Raw genomic sequence first — 18230 nt, 5'->3', positions numbered from 1 at the left:
CTAAATGTGAGGGTTTATTTCTGGACTCCTGATTCTGTTCCATTGACCTATATGTTTGTCCTTTTACCAGTGCCACACTGTCTTGATTACAGTAGCTATGTAGTCAGTTTTGAAAACAGGAAGTGTGAGTTTCCAGCTTTGTTATTTTTCAAGATTATTCGGCTCTTCTGGGTCTCTTGCATTTCCATATGAACTTTAGGATATGCTTGTCAATTTTTGCAACAAATCAGCTGGGATCCTGATAGGAATAGCATTCAATCTGTGGATCAATTTGAGGAGTATTGCTATCTTAATCATGTTAAGTATTCTGATCCATGAATATGAGATATCTACCCATTTTTTTAGGTTTTGTTTAATTCCTTCTCATTTTTTAAATGATGAAACAGGTTCAGAGAGAAGGTGTGAGTTAGTTGAAGATCTAAGACCAGAGCCAAGATTTTCTGACTTTTAGTCTAATGCTCCCTACCCTACTATTGACTATTTAAAAAGAGAGCCCCTTGTGGTAATTTTGTCTTGCCTTGTAATGTTAATATCCTTTGTGGGCTACTTTAATGCAACTACTATAAAAAACTGGTATGAAGTCCAGCAGGTCTTGGTCTTGTATCTTAACTATTACACCAACTTGCTGTATGACCTTGGGCTGTTAAACTCTGCAAGCCTATAAAATTCCAATATTTAAGAAACCAACTCCCTATATAATACACTGTGTCAGGGGTACATTTTGCTTCATAGCAGTTCACGTGAGAAAAAAGCTGAGTGCTTTATTTAATTTTTTTATTGACATATAGTTGATGTACAATATTATATGTTACATGTGTGCAATATAATGACTGACAATTTTTAAGGTTATACTCCAATTATAGTTATTATAAAATATTGGCTATATTCCCGTGTTACACATTACATCCTTGTAGCCTATTTTATACATAATAGTTTTTCTTCTTTTTTTAAAAAAATTTTTTAAACATTTTTATTGGAGTATAATTGCTTTACAATGGTGTGTTAGTTTCTGCTTTATAACACAGTGAATCAGTTATACATATACATATATCACCATATCTTTTCCCTCTTGTGTCTCCCTCCCTGCCACCCTCCCTATCCCACCCTTCTAGCTGGTCACAAAGCACCGAGCTGATCTCCCTGTGCTATGCGACTGCTTCCCACTAGCTATCGATTTTACATTTGGTAGTGTATATATGTCCATGTACACACTACCACTCTCTCACTTTGTCCCAGCTTACCCTTCCCCCCCTCCCCGTGTCCTCAAGTCCATTCTCTAGTAGGTCTGCGTCTTTATTCCCATCTTGCCCCTAGGTTCTTCATGAAAATTTTTTTTTTTAGGTTCCATATATATGTGTTAGCATACAGTATTTGTTTTTCTGAGTTACTTCACTCTGGATGACAGACTCTAGGTCCATCCACCTCACTACAAATAACTCAATTTCGTTTCTTTTTATGGCTGAGTAATATTCCATTGTATACATGTGCCGCATCTTCTTTATCTATTCATGTCATGAACATTGTGGTACATGACTCTTTTTGAATTATGGTTTTCTCAGGGTATATGCCCAGTAATTGGATTGCTGGGTTGTATGGTAGTTCTATTTGTAGTTTTTTAAGGAACCTCCATATGTTCTCCATAGTGGCTGTATCAATTTACATTACCTCCAACAGTGCAAGAGGGTTCCCTTTTCTCCACACCCTCTCCAGCATTTATTGTTTGTAGATTTTTTGATGATGGCCATTCTGACCGGTGTGAGATGATATCGCATTGTAGTTTTGATTTGCATTTCTCTAATGGTTAATGATGTTGAGCATTCTTTCATATGTTTGTTGGCAATCTGTATATCTTCTTTGGAGAAATGTCTGTTTAGGTCTTCTGCCCATTTTTGGATTGGGTTGTTTGTTTTTTTGATATTGAGCTGCATGAGCTGCTTGTAAATTGTGGAGATTAATCCTTTGTCAGTTGCTTCGTTTGCAAATATTTTCTACCATTCTGAGGGTTGTCTTTTTGTCTTGTTTATGGTTTCCTTTGCTGTGCAAAAGCTGTTAAGTTTCATTAGGTCCCATTTGTTTATTTTTGTTTTTATTTCCATTTCTCAAGGAGGTGGACCAAAAAGGATCTTGCTGTGATTTATGGCATAGAGTGTTCTGCCTATGTTTTCCTCTAAGAGTTTGATAGTGTCTGGCCTTACATTTAGGTCTTTAATCCATTTTGAGTTTATTTTTGTGTATGGTGTTAGGGAGTGCTCTAATTTCATTCTTTTACATGTAGCTGTCGAGTTTTCTAGTTTTATGGTTTTTATTCTTCAGTTTGTTAATATGGTGTATCACATTGATTGATTTGCGTATATTGAAGAATCCTTGCATACCTGGGATAAACCCCACTTGATTATGGTGTATGATCCCTTTAATGTGCTGTTGGATTCCGTTTGCTTGTATTTTATTGAGGATTTTTGCATCTATGTTCATCAGTGATATTGGTCTGTAGTTTTCTTTTTTTGTGACATCTTTGTCTGATTTTGGTATCAGGGTGATGGTGGCCTCGTAGAATGAGTTTGGGTGTGTTCCTCCCTCTGCTATGTTTTCGAAGAGTTTGAGAAGGATAGGTGTTAGCTCTTCTGTAAATGTTTGATAGAATTCGCCTGTGAAGCCATCTGGTCCTGGGCTTTTGTTTGTTGGAAGATTTTTAATCACAGTCTCAATTTCAGTGCTTGTGATTGGTCTGTTCATATTTTCCATTTCTTCCTGGTTCAGTCTCATAAGGTTGTGCATTTCTAAGAATTTGTCCATTTCTTCCAGGTTGTCCATTTTATCGGCATATTGTTGCTTGTAGTAATCTCTCATGATCCTTTGTATTTCTGCAGTGTCAGTTGTTACTTCTCCTTTTTCATTTCTAATTCTATTGATTTGAGTCTTCTCCCGTTTTTTCTTGATGAGTCTGGCTAATGGTTTATCAATTTTGATTATTTTCTCAAAGAACCAGCTTTTAGTTTTATTGATCTCTGCTATCGTTTCTTTCATTTCTTTTTCATTTATTTCTGATTTGATCTTTATGATTTCTTTCCTTCTGCTAACTTTGGGGTTTTTTTGTTCTTCTTTCTGTAATGGCTTCAGGTGTAAGGTTAGGTTGTTTATTTGAGATGTTTCTTGTTTCTTCATGTAGGATTGTATTGCTATAAACTTCCCTGTTAGAACCGTTTTGGCTGCATCCCATAGGTTTTGGGTCGTCGTGTTTTCATTGTCATTTGTTTGTAGGTATTTCTTGATTTCCTCTTTGATTTCTTCAGTGATCTCTTGGTTATTAAGTAGTGTATTGTTTAGCCTCCATGTGTTTGTATTTCTTACAGATTTTTTCCTGTAATTGATATCTAGTCTTATAGCGTTGTCGTCAGAAAAGATACTTGATACGATTTCAATTTTCTTAAATTTACCAAGGCTTGATTTGTCACCGAAGATATGATCTATATTGGAGAATGTTCCATGAGCACTTGAGAAGAACGTGTATTCTGTTGTTTTCAGATGGAATGTCCTATAAATATCAGTTAATTCCATCTTGTTTAATGTATCATTTAAAGCTTGTGTTTCCTTATTTATTTTCCTTTTGGATGATCTGTCCATCGGTGAAAGTGGGGAGTTAGAGTCCCCTACTATGATGGTGTTACTGTTGATTTCCTCTTTTATGGCTGTTAGTATTTGCTTTATGTATTGAGGTGCTCCTATGTTGGGTGCATAAATATTTACAATTGTTATATCTTCTTCTTGGAGTGTTCCCTTGATCATTATGTAGTGTCCTTCTTTGTCTCTTGTAATAGTCTTTGTTTTAAAGTCTATTTTGTCTGATATGAGAATTGCTACTCCAGCTTTCTTTTGATTTCCAATTGCATGGAATATCTTCTTCCAACCCCTCACTTTCAGTCTGTATGTGTCCCTAGGTCTGAAGTGGGTCTCTTGTAGACAGCATATATATGGGTTTGTTTTTGTATCCATTCAGCCAGTCTGTGTCTTTTGGTGGGAGCATTTAATCCATTTACATTTAAGGTAATTATCGATATGTATGTTCCTATTACCATTTTCTTAATTGTTTTGGGTTTGTTATTGTAGGTCTTTTCCTTCTCTTGTGTTTCCTGCCTAGAGATGTTCCTTTAGCATTTGTTGTAAAGCTCGTTTGGTGGTGCTGAATTCTCTTAGCTTTTGCTTGTCTCTAAAGGTTTTAGTTTCTGTATCAAATCTGAATGAGAGTCTTGCTGGGTAGAGTAATCTTGGTTGTAGGTTTCCCCCTTTCATCACTTTAAATATGTCCTACCCCTCCCTTCTGGCTTGCAGAGTTTGTGCTGAAAGATCAGCTGTTAACCTTATCGGGATCCCCTTGTATGTTATTTGTTGTTTTTTCCTTGCTGCTTTTAATATTTTTTCTTTAATTTAATTTTTGATAGTTTGATTCATATGTGCCTTGGTGTGTTTCTCCCTGGATTTATCCTGTATGGGAGTCTCTGTGCTTCCTGGACTTGATTAACTATTTCCTTTCCCATATTAGGGAAGTTTTCAACTCTAATCTCTTTAAATATTTTCTCCGTCCCTTTCTTTTTCTCTTCTTCTTCTGGGACCCCTGTAATTCGAATGTTGGTGCATTTAATGTTGTCCCAGAGGTCTCTGAGACTGTCCTCAATTCCTTTCATTCCTTCTTCTTTATTCTGGTCTGCAGTAGTTATTTCCACTATTTTATCTTCCAGGTCACTTATCCGTTCTTCTGCCTCAGTTATTCTGCTATCGATCCCTTCTAGAGAATTTTTAATTTCATTTATTGTGTTGTTCATCATGGTTTGTTTGCTCTTTAGTTCTTCTAGCTCCGTGTTCAATGTTTCTTGTATTTTCTCCATTCTATTTCCTAGATTTTGGATCATCTTTACTATCATTATTTTGAATTCTTTTTCAGGTAGCCTGCCTATTTCCTCTTCATTAGGTCTGGTGGGTTTTTACCTTGCTCCTTCATCTGCTGTGTGTTTCTCTGTCTTCTCATTTTGCTTAACTTACTGTATTTGGGGGTCTCCTTTTCACAGGCTGCAGGTTCGTAGTTCCCGTTGTTTTTGGTGTCTGCCCCCAGTGGCTAAGGTTGGTTCCGTGGGTTGTGTAGGCCTCCTGGTGGAGGGGACTAGTGTCTGTGTTCTGGTGGATGAGGCTGGATCCTGTCTTTCTGATGGCAGGTCCACGTCTGGTGGTGTGTTTTGGGGTGTCTGTGACCTTATTATGATTTTAGGCAGCCTCTGTGCTACTGGGTGGGGTTGTGTTCCTGCCTTTCTAGTTGTTTGGCATAGGGTGTCCAGCACTGGAGCTTGCTGATCGTTGAGTGGAGCTGGGTCTTGGCATTGAGATGGAGGTCTCTGGGAGATTTTCGCCATTTGATATTACATGGAGCTGGGAGGTCTCTGGTGGACCAATGTCCTGAACTTGGCTCTCCCACCTCAGAGGCACAACCCTGACCCCTGGCTGGAGCACCAAGATCCTGTCATCCACATTGCTCAGAATAAAAGTGAGAAAAAAAAGAAGGAAAGAAATGAAAAGATAAAATAAAATATAATAAAATTAAAATGTTATTAAAAGAACAACATATAATTATTAAAAATTTTTTTAAAGGAATTAAAAAGAACAAAGGAAAGAAGAGAACAACCAAACCAAATAACAAGTCCACCAATGATAACAAGCGTTGAAAAGTATACTAAAAAAACAAAGAACGAACAGACAGAACCCATGTCCCCTGCATTGGCAGGCAGATTCTTAACCACTGTACCACCAGGGAAGTCCCGCCATTTGTATATACTCTTAGGTGAGATGTGTCTTAATGTCTCCTGGCCATTTTGTAATTGGATTGTTTGAATTTTTTACTCTGAATTTTGAGAATTATATATTCTAGATTTGAGTCCTTTGTCAAATATGTGTTGTAAATATTGTCACTTAGTCTGTAGCTTGTCTGTTCAGTCTTTTAATCGGTTTGCAGAACAAAAGTAATTTTGATGAAGTCCAATTGATTTTTTTCTATTATGGATTATGCTTTTGGTATTCTGTCTGAAAACTCTTCACCAAGCCTTAGATCTGAACGATTTTCTCCTATATTTTCTTCTAAAAGTTTTATAGCTTTACCTTTTGTGTTTAAATCTATGATTGATTTTGAGTTAATTTTTGTGTAAGGTGTGAGGTTTAGGTCGATGTTCCTTTTTTGTTTATGGATATCCAATTGCTCCAGCACATTTAGTTGAAAAGACTATCCCTCTGCCATTGAATTGCTTTTGCACATTTGTTAAATATCAGTTGGCCATACTTGTGTGGATGGATCTCTTTCTGGGATCTCTATTCTTTCCTTTTGATCTATGTGTGTATCCTTTTTTCAATACCATGCTGTCTTGGTTACTATAGCTATAAAGTCTTGAAAATGTGTAGAGTCATTGTTTCCATTTTATTATTATTTTTCAGAATTATTTTAGCTATTCTAATTCCTTTTCCTTTACATATAAATTTTAGAATAATCTTGTCCACATTTACACAGAGTTTTTGCTGGAATTTTCATTGGAATTATGTTCAGCCTATATATCAATTTGGGGAGAATTGACATCTGTTTTCATTTGTTGCTTGTGCTTTAGTTGTCATATCTGAGAAACCATTGCCTAATCCAGGATCATGAAGATTTACTCCTGTATTTTAGTCTAAGAATTTTATAGCTTTTAGCTTTACATTTAAGCCTTTGGTCCACTTTGAGTCAGTTTTGCATATGACATGAGGTAGGTATGCAATTTCATTCTTTGGTATTGGGTATCCAGTCCTAGCACCATTTTTTAGAAAAGACTATTCTTTCCTCATTGAATTGTCTTTGCACCCTTGTCAAAAATCAGTTGACCCTAAATGTAAGCATTTCTTTACGGAATATTAGTTTTATTCTGTTGATTTATATGTCTCTCCTTATGCCAATACCATAGTCTCGACTATGGTAGCTTTGTAGTCAGTTTTGAAATAGTAAGTGTGAGCCTTATGACTTTGTTCTTCTTTTTCAAAATGGTTTTGCCTGTTGTGGGTCCCTTAAATTTTTAGATGAATCTTAAGATCAGCATGTCAGTGTCAGAAGAAAAAGCCAGCTAGAATTTTGATGGGAATTGCATTGAATCTTTGGCTCAATTTGGGGAATATTGCCATCTTAAGACTATTAAGTCTTCTGATCTGTGAACATGGGATATCTTTCTGTTTACTTAGGCCTTCTTTAATTTCTTTCAACAACGTTTTGTAGTTTTTAGTGTATAAGTCTTGCAGTTCTTTTGTTAAATTCATTTCTAACTTTTAATTTCTTTTTTGTAATTTAAATGGAATTGATTTCTTAATTTCATTTTTGGTTTACTCATTGTTAGTGAATAGAAATACAATTGATTTTTGTTTATTGTACCCTGTAACCTGGCTGAACTTGTTTATTAGTTCTTCTAGTTTTTTTGTGTGGATTTCTAGGGATATTCTCTATATAAGATCATGTCATTTGAGAATAGAGAATTTTATTTAGGGATTATACTCATGAATAAATTTAACAAAAGAAGTGAAAAGAAGCCATAAAATTTTACTGAAAGAAGTTAAGAAGATCAAAATAAATGGAAAAATATTCTATATTCATGGATTGGAAGGCTTAATATTGTTTAGATGGCAATATTCCCCCAAATTGATCTACAGATTGAATTCCATCCCTATCAAAATTCTAGCTTCCTTGTTTTTTGCAGATATTGATGCCCTTATCCTAAAATTCACATCAGCACTCATGAGACCCAAAACAGGTAAAATGATCTTGAAAAAGAACAAAGTTGGAGGACTCACATTTCTTAATTTCAAAACTTGCTGCAAAACTATAGTATCAAGATAGTGTGCTACTGGTGTGAAGACAGACATATAGATCAATTGAAAAGAACTGAGAGTCCAGAAATAAACCCCCATATTTATGGTCAAATATCTAAAAGTAAGAGTTGAAAATATAAAACTCTTAGAAGAAAAAACATACGTATAAATCTTTGTGACCTTAGGTAAGGCAATGATTTCTTAGATATGACACCTCAAGCACAAGCAAAGAAAAAATCGCTAAATTGGACTTCACCAAAATTTTAAACTTTTTTTTATAAAAATAAATTTATTTATTTATTTTTGTCTGTGTTGGGTCTTCATTGCTGCGTGTGGGCTTTCTCTAGCTGTGGTGAGTGGGGGCTACTCTTTGTTGCGGTGCACGTGCTTCTCATTGCGGTGGCTTCTCTTGTTGCGGAGCATGGGCTCTAGGCACGTGGGCTCAGTAGTTGTGGCTCGCGGGTTCTAGAGTGCAGGCTCGGTAGTTGTGGTGCACAGGCTTAGTTGCTCCGCGGCATGTGGGATCTTCCTGGACCAGGGCTCGAACCTGCATTGGTAGGTGGATTCTTAACCACTGTGCCACCAGGGAAGTCACAAAATTTTAAACTTTTGTTCATCAAAAGACACTAGAAGTCAGTGGGCTGCTACAGAATGGGAGAAAATATTTGCATGTCGTATAACTGATAATTATTTAGCATCTAGAATACATAAAGAGTTCTTGGAACTCAACAATAAAAGTATAAATAATTCAAATTTAAAATGGGCAAAACACTTGAGTAGGCATTTCTTCCATGAAGATAAACAAATGGCCAATAAGCACATGAAAAGATGCTCAACATTATTAGTCATTAGAGAAATGCAGATGAAAACCACAATGAGATGCCACTTTGCAGACACTCAGATATGTATAAATACAAAAATGGAAAATAAGAAGTGTTGGTGAAGATATGGAGAAATTGAAATCCTGATAACACTGCTGGTGGGAATGTAACATGGTGCAGCTGCTGTCGAAAGCAGTTTGGAAGTTCTCAAAAAGCTAAACATAAAGCTTCCATATGACTTAGCAATTCTACTCCTAGGTATATGCACAAGAGAATTGAAAACATATGTTCATACAAATGCTTGTAACACAAATATTCATAGCAGCATTATTCATAATAGCTCCAAAAAGGAAACAACTGGAGAGGGAAAGGGGAGAGGGACAATTTAAGGGTATGGGATTAAGAGATACAAATTACTGTGTGTAAAGTAGATAAGCAACAAGGATGTATTGTATAGCACAGGGAATTATAGCCATTATCTTGTAATAGCTTTAAAGAGTATAATCTGTAAAAATACTGAATCACTGTGCTATATACCTAAAGTAACATAATATTGTAAATCAAGTATACTTCAATAAGAAATATATATGATATAAAAAATTTAAAAAAAAAACCCAAAACAAAATGGAAACAACCCAAATGTCAATCAGATGATGAATGGATAAACAAAATGTAGCATACCCATATAATGGAATATTTAATCCATGATACAACATGGATGAACTTTGAGAACACTTTGCTAGGTGAAAGAAGCTAGATATAAAAGGCCATGTATTGTATTATATGATTCTATGTATATTAAATTTCCAGAATAAGCAAATCCATAGAGATAGAAAGTAGCTTATTGGTTGCCGGGGGCTGGAAGAAAAAGGTGATGGGTAGTGGTTACTGATTGGTACAGGGTTTTATTTGGGGATGATGAAAATGTTCTGGAAATAGATAGTGGTGATGGTTGCACAACCTTGTGAATATACTAAAAACCACTTCAGTGGTTTTAAAATGCAATTCACTGTGCACTTTAAAATGTTGAATTTTATGGTATATGAATTATATCTCAAAAAAAAGACCTATGAATGAGGCTTTTCCATGGAGCTGCCAGACTGGTCAATTAGTGATGATTCTCTGGGGATGGGGCTTTTTTGGCTCCTCCAAATTCATTCTGTCCTTTTCATTGCCTCCTAAGCTAATATGGTTCCCAATCTACTGGTTTTCAAGGCTTTTGCAGGGCTGGAGAGGGGGATAAAATGAGCAATTTAAAATACTACAGGCTTGTTGCCCTTACCAAGTTCTTTTATTCAAGAAAAATCAGCTGATTTTCTTGAGTAAACACCTCTAAGATCGTTGCAAACTCTTTTTTAATTTCCAGAGTTCTGAAAAACTTAATTTTGACAATTTTTGCCCAAGTCCTCATTGCTTTCCTGGAGGAATGGAGTTTCAGAGATCTTTAAGTCACCATTCTAGAAGTGATTCTTCCAAAATTGATTTTCATATGTTGATCTTGCATCTTTTTTTTTTTTTTGGCTGCTTTGGGTCGTGAGCTTTCTCTACTTGCAGTGGCAAGCGGGGGCTACTCTTTCATTGCGGTGCGTGGGCTTCTCATTGTGGTGGCTTCTCATTGTGGAGCACAGGCTCTAGGCGTACGGGCTTCAGTAGTTGTGGTGCATGGGCTTAGTTGCTCCACGTCATGTGGGATCTTCCCAGACCAGGGCTCAAACCTGTGTCCCCTGCATTGGCAGGTGGATTCTTAACCACTGCGCCACCAGGGAAGCCTGATCTTGCATCTTATCTCTTTGCTGAATTCACTTATTCTAGAATTTTTTGGTAAATTTCTTGGAATTGTCTGTGTAGACTAACTATCATGTCATCCGCAGATAGGGACAGTTTTATTCCTTTCCAATCTGTATTCCCTTTATTTCCTTTTCTAGCCTATTGTGCTGGCTGGGACTTTCAATACTATGTTGAATAAGAGTGGTGAGGATGAATGTGATTTTTTTGGACATGTTATAATGGAATGTGTCAACCTTGGTATAGCTACATAACTCAGTTAACCAATATTTTCCAAATTACCAGTTCATATTGTTATAAAATCATGCATGGGTAAAAGATGGAGTCAAAGTGTAAGATAGATCCATGGGTTTTAATGTAAAAGTTCATTCATGAAAAGTTCACTTGTATGGTTCCAGAATTCACACTGCAACTAACCTTTAAGAAGCTGCCACTTGCTTAGTTTTGGTCTTGTATCAAAGAAGAATAGCTTCAATTATCTGAAAAGACTATTTTCCAACTACATATATTTGTAAGAATGGATTTCCTTCATGTACTTCAATCAAGACAACATTATAGTAGGTATAATGCAGAATCAGATATGAAAATCCAGGTGTTCTATTAAACCATTTACAGATCTGTAAAAATGTAGTATAATGGTACTTTCTGCTAATTTTTTTTTGAAAATATAGTTTTCACAAGAATGTGTTATTTATATTAACATAGTCAACCTCATTTTTCAATGAATGTTTTTTAAAATTTCAGTTTTAATTTATAATATGGTAAATATTGATAGCTTTAAGGTAGATAGACAAAATCGCTTTGAGTCCTCAACAATTTTTAAGAGTTATAGGGCCCTGAGACCAAAAAGAATCAGAACTGGGACTTCCCTGGTGGTGCAGTGGTTAAGAATCCGCCTGCCAGTGCAGGGGACATGGGTTCAAGCCCTGGTCCAGGAAGATCCCACATGCCACGGAGCAACTAAGCCCGTGCGCCACAACTACTGAGCCTGTGCTCTAGAGCCCTTGAGCCACAACTGCTGAGCCCATGAGCTGCAACTACTGAAGCTTGTGTGCTCTAGGGCCTGTGTGCCACAACTACTGAGCCCTTGTGCTGCAGCTCCTGAAGCCTGCATGTGGCTAGAGCCTGTGCTCTGCAACAAGAGAAGCTACTGTGATGAGAAGCCCATGCATCGCAACGAAGAGTAGCCCCTGCTCTCCACAACTAGAGAAAGCCCCCACGCAGCAACGAAGACCCAACACAGCCAAAAAATCAATCAATCAATGAATCAATCAACTATTAAAAAAAAAGAATCAGAACTGTTTTGGTGTAGGATTGGTCTAGAGCCGTGATTCTCAAAGTGTGGTTCCTGGACCAGCAGCATCAATATCACCTGGGACCTCGTTTGAAATGAAAATTCTTGGGTGCCACCCCAGACTCAATGAATCAGAAATTCTGGAAGTAGGGTCCAACAATCTGTGTTTTAGCAAGGCTTCCATATGATTCTGTTTATGCTAAAATTTGAGAAGCATTAATACAGCATATTCTGCCAGGATGTTTGACAATGAGAAGAAAAATTGAGTTGTAGCTGCTGAGAGAAGCACAGTCAAAGGAACGTTATTTTCAAAATAGAATATATAGGAACACATTATAGGTAGAATATGAAAAGGCAGGAAGAAGATTGGAGGAGTTGGATAAAGAGGAAGGCGTAATTAATGGGTCATATACCAGAAGGAGATGGAAATGAATCTGATCAAATACGTGTAAAGAGGGATAAACATTTATTTAGTGCCTGCTATGTAAGTCAATGCTCTGTGCACTAGAGATAAAAAAACCAGGGAATTCCCTGGCGGTCCAGGGGTTAGGACTCAGTGCTTTCACTGCCGTGGCCAGCTTTGAATCCCTGGTCAGGGAACTAAGATCCCGCAAGCCAGCAGTCCCCAACCTTTTTGGCACCAGGGACTGGTTTCGTGAAAGACAATTTTTCCATGGGCCGGAGAGGGGCGGGATGGTTTCGGGATAATTCAAGTGCATTACATTTATTGTGCACTTTATTTCTATTTATATTACATTGTAATATATAATGAAATAATTATACAACTCACCATAATGCAGTACCAGTGGGAGCCCTGAGCTTGTTCTCCTGCAACTATATGGTCCCATCTGGGGGTGACGGGAGACAGTGACACCTGAAGTGTTTTGCTTATGTCCAGTCTACTCCGTAATCTCGTTTTGGTTGCTGTCACTGCAGAAAACCCTGCTTCACAAAGATAGGATGTTGGAAATGGAAGCAGGCTTTTCAGTGCTTTTGTGGCAATCTCAGGATATTCCGCCTTGACTTTAATCCGTAATGTATGGAGATTTGAAGTTGTCTCAAACATACTTTTAAGGCCACCATCATTTGCGATCTCAAGCAGTTGATCCTCTTCTAGCACGGACAAAGTCAATTCACCTGGCTTACTTACAAATGGGTTGCAGATCCATTCCTTCCCAGCTCGGGGGTCTTTTGTGGTTGGGAAGTAATGCTCAAACTCTTTTAAAAGCTGAGATAGGTGATCATGCACCAGCTGGGAGAAAGAAGGCCCTGGCTCAGTTTCTTTCAAAATCTCTGCGAATGTTTGAAACATGTCAGAAATCCCAATTTTCACTCGTTGCCCCCATAATTCCAGTTTGGCTTTGAATGCAGCCACTTTATCTGCCCACTTGAACACAGTTGTTGTTTTCCCCTGAAGTGACAGTTTGAGTTCGTTGAGCAGGTTGAATATGTCACACAAGTATGCAAGTTTTGCGACCCATTCTGTGTCAGTGAAATGCGCTGCCAGTGGTGACTGTTTTTCTAAAGAAATCTCTGGAGCGGCTCTCATAACTCAGAAACTCTGGCCAGTGATCCACCTTTAGAAAGCCATCTCACTTCTGTGTATAAGAGAAGACGTGTGTGCTCTGTGTCCACCTCCTCACAGAGCTGCATGAACATATGTGAGTTAAGGGCATGTACTTTAATGTGGTTGATAATTTTTAAAAAAAATTTATTTATTTATTTATTTTTGGCTGTGTTGGGTCTTCATTTCTGTGCGAGGGCTTTCTCCAGTTGCGCTGAGCGGGGGCCACTCTTCATCGCGGTGCGCAGGCCTCTCACTGTCGCGGGCCTCTCCCGTTGCGGAGCACAGGCTCCAGACACGCAGGCTCAGTAGTTGTGGCTCATGCGCTTAGTTGCTCCGCGGCATATGGGATACTCCCAGACCAGGGCTCGAACCCGTGTCCCCTGCATCGGCAGGCAGACCCCCAACCACTGCACCACCAGGAAAGCCCCGTGGTTGATAATTTTAATCACATCCTGCAAAATGTTGCTAAGTTCAGGTGACATTTTTCGGCTAGCCAGCATTTCTCTATGGATGACACAGTGCGTAGACTCACATTCAGAAGCAACCTCTTTGACCCGAGTAGTGAAACCAGAAAGACATCCAGTCATGGCAGCTGCTCCGTCCATATATACACGGACACAAAAAGACCAATTCAGTTTTCCTGATACGTAATCATTCAAAGACTTGAATAGTTCTGCAGCTGTGGTGCTGGCTGGCAACAAAAGTGCACATAACATATCCTCATGCACATTCTCCTGAAAAATATGTCACACTAAAACAAGCATTCTTACCTTGTTGTCAACGTCAGTAGACTCATCAACTTGGATTGCATACCATGGTGACTCATTAATCCTCTCTAACAATTGTGCCTCAGTATCCTCTACTACTTCATCAAGTCGTCTAGTATGGTGCTAGCCAAAAGAGGAACACGTGCCACCTCTCCTAAAAGTTCACGACAGATGTCCTTAGCAGCAGGCAGGATCAACTCTTCACCAGTAGTAAAGGGCGTCTTAGCTTTAGCAATGTGGTTAGCCGCTAAGAATGATGCTCTCAGTGCAGACACATTTGATGAAGTGGTGGCCTTCAGTAATTGCTTCTGTTCTTCATGTTCATGTTTTTTTCTTTTGAAAAAGTCTAAAGTCTTGTCTTATAATGCAGGGTGCTTGGTCTCCATGTGGCAAAGCAGTTTTGAAGGTTTCATGGCTTCGTTGGTTAGCCGGTCACCACATATTATACAAAGCAGGCTTGGAGAATGTGAATCACCTGTTGCAATGAACCCGTAATTTAAGGACTCTTGGTATTTTCTTTTAAATGCAGCTTTCTTTTTGTTGGCAGTCTTAGAGTCTTCTGCTTTCTCATCATTGGGTCTTTCCCCCTTTTCAAAGAAGCTCTCTGGCACGTTTGTTTTTTACTCATTTTGGCTAGGATTAGCCTGTGGGCTTACCAAAACTGTGATTGAGACAAGCGCACAATGTGGGAAACAAACGTGGACAGAAGTGGTAAATAAAATAATGGGTGGGCCATGCGCAGACTAAAATAAGTGTCAGATCCTGACTTAAAGCCTGCCACCAGATGCAACTGTACAATTGAAGTACATCAACTCACTTGCCACTATAAAGCCTGCCACCAGATGCAGCTTAATTGTCACTCCCCACTCACTGATAGGGCTTTCATATGAGTCTGCAAGCAATTGATTTATTATGCTCTCTGTGCAGTCAAACCTCTCTGCTAATGATAATCTGTATTTGCAGCCACTCCCCAGCGCTAGCATCACTGCCTCAGCTCTACCTCAGATCATCAGGCATTAGGTTCTCATAAGGAACGCGTAACCTAGATCCCTCGCATGCACAGTTCCCAGTAGGGTTCACACTCCTATGAGAATCTAATGCCGCTGCTGATCTGACAGGAGGTGGAGCTCAGGTGGTAATGTGAGCGATGGGGAGTGGCTGTAAATGCAGATGAAGCTTCGCCCAGTGGCCCGCCGATCACCTCCTGCTATGTGGCCTGGTTAGGGACCCCTGCCGCAAGCCACGTGAGTGGTGTGGCCAAAAAAAAAAATACTAATGTGTGGTGCCTCTCTTATAGGAGCTTAAGGTAAGTTTTGTGGAAGATACAGATGTATAAACAGATACATTACACTAGGATAATTGTTTTCATATGAATGAAGTTCCAGTTCCACAGTAAAACAAAAGGTGAACAACTAATTATGCTGTGAAAATTAAGAAGACTGTGAATTTTCTCTGGTTAGGAAAGGGACATAAGTTAGGTATTTTACACTGCAAAGAAGAATTAGATGTTGAGGAGTGCATGAGTTTTTTTAATAAGGTGGAAGGTGAAGTAATTTTTGGGAGAGGTGCAGTAGGAGGTTGTGGTATGTTATGGAGCACTTGAAGAATATGAAGAAGGGCTGGAACATCTGGGTGGGAAATGTCCTAAGAAAATCAACAAAGAAGGAAACTAATTTTTACTGAGCATATACTATATACTTGACATGGTACTAGGAGCTGTAACATTCTTGTTTGCTGAGCTAAAGTGAAGGTCCAGTTGAAGTTAGCATACATTTTTAGTGGGTCCATTCAGCATAGTTTACTGTCTTTGGATTGATTGTGTTGTCATCATCACTTAGTAGCATATTAGGTGATAGTCTGTCTAGCATTTAGTTCCTTGCATAATGGCAATAATCCTTTGCAGCAGCAGTTCAGGTCCAACCTTGGAGTTTTTCTTCTCTCTTCTAAGGAAGGGAAACTTAAGGTTCCTTGATCCATCAGTGTAAGTTGTAATACTGTATAGACCTGCTAGCATATGATTTTACAAGCAGTGAGTACCACACAAGAACAGATAACTTCCTTTGTTACAATTCTTGGCACTGGTGGTAGTTTTGACTGTTAAATATGTTAACATTCTTGTATACTGCCTTACAGTTTACAAAGTGCTTTCATATCTGTTATCTCATTTGATCCTCATAAGATCAATCCTATGTGGTAGACATTACTATCCCTATTTTACGATAAAGGAAATTGAGGCTCAAAGAGGTTGTGACTTGCCTAAGTTCACTGAGCAAAGAAGAGGGGAAGCTGGGAATCCAAATCCTGTATTCTTTTTACTACATCAGTATAGGCTGGGCATCATCCCAGACCTAATGATTCAGAATCTCCAAGTGGTGGGACCTGGGCATGTGATTTCCAGAAAGCTCCACTGGTAAGTATGATGCTCACCAAAGGTTTCTACAGCATTACATCATGCTGCCTCTTCCTTAAGACTTCTTTTACTGGAATTCTATATCGTTTGGATTTGAAATATTGATTTCTGGCCCAACAAGATGAATAAATTTTCAAAACTAGCTTGAATTATTAGACCTGTTATTTCCTCTGAGATAAAATCTCAGTATTTATTTTGTTGTTGAAAGAAAAAGATGTTTAATTTTAGATTATTTACTTAACAATTCAAATTTAGAAATTAAATAAAACAATAAAACAAGATCCAAACTCTACAAATATAAACCTAGATGGTTTTGAAAGGAAATATACCCGAATATCAGTAGTGATCATCTGAGTTTGGAGATTACAGTTGATTTTATTCTTTAAAAATATTCTGTATTTTAAAAGATCCCTGTAAAAGTCATATATTCTTTTTTAAGAAGAAAAAACCAATAAATTGTATTTTATCAATTTCTCATTGAATAAGTTTTTTAATAGTTGCCTTCTACCTCAGTAAGTTTTAGGAAGACATGAAAAGACCTTTGGACCTTTGTAAAATCTGAGTATTGATAGACACTTTATGGATTCTTTGACTATTAAAGGCTTGTATTGTTTTATATCTTTTAAGAACAGAAAGCATCCTCCTCTGATATGATGTTTGTCACTCAGTGTATCTCCTTTATAATAAGATTTTTTTCACCTTGAATGATGTATCAATTAGCACGTATTCATCAAACATTTATTTGTATAGATGGGAATATTATTTTGTAATCTCTATAGATAATTGAGATTTGGCTTATTGAGGTTCTTGTGCTTACAGTTTTTTTTTTCTCCTTTAACAAAATCTACTATTAATGCCTTAGAGAAGGGTATCTACTCAGCAAAATGTCAAGCTTAAGATTCAGCAAGTAGATAGAGGAGAAAACTAGAGAGAAGCTGGCTTCTTACATTCTTCATCTTTTCTTCTCTCTACGCAATTCTTTTATTATCCAAAGCACAAAAATATTTGACACCACATAAGGAAGAGAAAAGAAAATAGTGAATGTAGGGATTTTTGCCCCGAGAAAGTACTTCAGAAAATTATTTTTTTGTATATGTCCACGTTTCTTTTAATATGCCTCACCAGCTAAATTCTTTAATGACTGAAACAAGCCTCTTCTATAAGTGTGGAAGTAACGTGTGATTGATGTTTTTGTTCATTTGAGTGTCATAGAATGGTAGAACTGAAAGAAATCTTAAGAGATAATCTAGTACAGTATCCTCGTTTTATAGATGAGGAAGCTAAAGCCATGAGAGCATAAAGTTCAAGGTTATAAGTAATAAATATCAGAGTAGCTCTTCTAGCTCCAAGATAGGATTGCACTAAACTGCCTTTCATAGCAGATGTTCACAGCATTTCAGACTATGAAGTTACTATGAGCCTGTTTTAGGACAAAAGACTGCTATTTAATGTAAATAACTCGTCTAATGTGGAGATAAATACAAGAGCTCTTCAAGCTGGGGAAACATCTCTCAGACATGGCATTATATCATAATATAATAACATAAGATTGTATAATACACCAATTTTGATATTTCCAGAAAAATGAAATAACTCTTGTCATTCAGTGTCAACTTTGTCTTACCCAAGATTCTTATCACTTATTTCTCTGTATTTTGAGCTGGCTGTTATGTTTAGCTCAACCAGTTAGCATTGCTAAGAAGATTAGAAAAGAAATTAAGACTTT

The 18230-nt window shown here is 37.6% G+C and overlaps 1 protein-coding gene across 1 annotated transcript in view; it reads left to right on the top strand.

Annotated features, from left to right (window-relative positions):
* Positions 1–18230, top strand: part of TEX11 (testis expressed 11) — a 340481-nt gene that overhangs the window by 35907 nt on the left and 286344 nt on the right. The window lies entirely within an intron of this gene.

This window comes from Balaenoptera acutorostrata, chromosome X (assembly GCF_949987535.1).
Source record: "Balaenoptera acutorostrata chromosome X, mBalAcu1.1, whole genome shotgun sequence".
NCBI lineage: Eukaryota > Metazoa > Chordata > Mammalia > Artiodactyla > Balaenopteridae > Balaenoptera > Balaenoptera acutorostrata.
The sequence above is the reverse complement of the archived record's forward strand: the minus strand, read 5'-3'. Positions and strand labels throughout refer to the sequence as shown.